This window comes from Homarus americanus, unplaced genomic scaffold (assembly GCF_018991925.1).
Source record: "Homarus americanus isolate GMGI-L3 unplaced genomic scaffold, GMGI_Hamer_2.0 scaffold13548, whole genome shotgun sequence".
NCBI lineage: Eukaryota > Metazoa > Arthropoda > Malacostraca > Decapoda > Nephropidae > Homarus > Homarus americanus.
This window is the reverse complement of record NW_024721017.1, coordinates 10,001-12,500: the sequence shown is the minus strand read 5'-3', so window position 1 is coordinate 12,500 and position 2,500 is coordinate 10,001. Positions and strand designations below refer to the sequence as shown.

Sequence of the window (2,500 nt, the reverse complement as noted above, 5' to 3'; positions counted from 1 at the left end):
ACGGTATCAAATGCTTTCGCTACGTCTACGAAGGTCAGGTAGACGTTCCTCTTCTCCTTCCGGGCGTGTCTGATGATGCCCTCGACCAGTGCGAGGTTTTCCCCGCACCCGTCGACCGCCCGGAAAGCCTTTTGGCTTATGCTGGTGTCCGCATTGAGGCTCAGTCTATGTGCCAGGACTTTGCAGTAGACCCTTAGGAAGTGCGAGCCGATGGTGATGGGTCGCCAATTAGATGGGTTTCCTAAGGGTGACTTCTTGGGGAGCATTGTTGTTCTGCTCGTTTTTGTCCACTGGGGAACTTTGGCCAGGTAGAGCCACACGTTGAAGATCCTGCCCAGAACACCAGGTCCTAGTCTTCGTAGGGCCCTTGTATCTAATTCTGGGTTATCAGGACCCGCTGCCGTTTCTGGTCCCCGTAGTGCCTCCTGGATGTCTTTCAGTGAGATTGGCTGAAGGGTGTTTAGCATTCTGTCGTTGGGCGTGCTGGTGTATGGTGAGTCGTCCCGGGGAGATGGGGCGGAAAACCTGGGTCGAAACTCGTTGTCGAATTCCGCAATCGTAGGTGTATCTCCCTCGAACTCTACAGCATTGATGATCTTGTTGGCGAGTTCTTTCGGGTTCCGGTGGTATGCCCGCTGTGTTCTTGCATATTCCCTCTTTTTACGCACTCTTCTGGGTAGGTGTTCCTCCCTGGGCGGGTTGTTGTCGGTGTTCCTCCGCCGAGGTTGTCTTCTGCCGGTGAAGAGCCTCGGTCTGTGTTGCCACAGTGCTGACTCCAGTCCCTCCAGCGCTGCGCGGGTGTCCACCTCCGTCAGTGAATCCGGAGCTGGGACATTGCGCAGTACCAGATTGAGATCGGTAAACAGCGTGTCGGCCACCTCCTCCTCCGTGCTGAGCACCATTAAGTACTCCCACAACCTCCTTCTTGCCTCGAGCTCATGGTCCGGGCCCTCCTCCGGGTTGCCATCAGAGTCGTCTGGGTCAGAAGGGTTGGGATCATCCCCTGCCGGTGGGAGATCTTGGTGGTTGGGTGCCCTCTCGCCGCCTTCGTCCGTGCGTTGATTTGGCCTCTCGGTGTTGTTGATGGAATCGAGGCCTTCCTGTACGAGTGTTCTGTACTTGGGTGTTCTTCGCATTGCCTTAAGTCGCTCAAGCTTGAATGACCCCTCCGGAAGACTACTCAGCAGGAGCTGGTTGATGAAGGTCGTCTTCTTGCCGGAACGGAGGAGTCGTACCTCTTCCTCTGCCACTATTGCCATTTCCTGTGGAGAGTAGGTTTTTCGCTTGGCGGGTTGGAGTGTTGCATTGTACACTCCTGGGTGAGCCATCCTAGTGTGCTGGGTGAGGCCTCGCCCACTAGCATACGTTTTTCCGCAGACGCCACATTGGTTCACCTCTGGCTGTGGTGTTGGTGTATCCTGCTTGCTGTTCTGGTGTTTGGTTGGTGTTTGGCAGCTCGGCTCTGGGAGCACAGATAACACTATGCATTCCATGAGGTGGTCGTCGTACCTCTTGGTCTCGCTCAGTGCCTCTTTGCAGATGCTACATCTGACCTGTAGACGTTGTTGGTGTCTAATCTTAATGTGACGGGCATACTTGGTGATAGATGTGTATGCCTTGGTGCAGCTGTCACAATAATTTGTCTGTCCTATACGTTCATACATGATGGTAATTACTCTACCCGTCCTCAAGCTGATCGCCGCATCCAGCTGACTGCAACTGGTCTGATTGGGTAGATCCTGGACCTCTAACTGATCAGAGGTCATGGTGTCCAAGGGACTTAATGGGCCTGGGGGCTTGCCAGGAATCCCATCCCTTGCCTTAGATCCCACCCTACAGAGAGCCCCGTATGACTGGGACGTACTCTCTCCGAGACACTGCCGCTCCCGGGACGGTTGTGGGTCCGATGTTGTCCCTACAACACCTGATTCCACCCCCCTAATGCGTCTAAGTATTGGCCGGGAAAGGGCATCAGGGTAAGTAATATTGGTCACCCCCATGTCCCTTCGGGTCCGACTCTCACCTGCCCCCTTAGCTGAAGGCCGAGGGGACGGAGGAAACGCTATGACAGCTTCACTCATCAGTATACTCCAAGACTATTCACAAAACGCTCTGATAGATCTGACAAATCAACAACCAAAACCTAGGAGTTTTACTCTACTTATCAGGCTCTTTTTCGTGGCTCTCTCGGCACGCTTCTCATAAGGATAACGCTTATACTGTGAGTCATAGTTACTCCCGCCGTTTACCCGCGCTTGGTTGAATTTCTTCACTTTGACATTCAGAGCACTGGGCAGAAATCACATTGCGTCAACATCCATCAAAGACCATCGCAATGCTTTGTTTTAATTAGACAGTCGGATTCCCCTGGTCTGTGCCAGTCCTGAGTTGATCGCTGGGCGCCAGCCGAAGTGGGATTGTAGTGAACCGAACCGCCCCGCCTCCCCCCCCCCCGCACCTCTTACTACAAGAGTTTTGGAGGAACGGCAACACCGCCCGA

At 54.0% G+C, this 2,500-nt stretch overlaps 1 pseudogene; it reads right to left on the bottom strand.

Annotated features, from left to right (window-relative positions):
* Window positions 1–2,500, bottom strand: part of LOC121861313 — a 7,383-nt pseudogene that overhangs the window by 2,119 nt on the left and 2,764 nt on the right.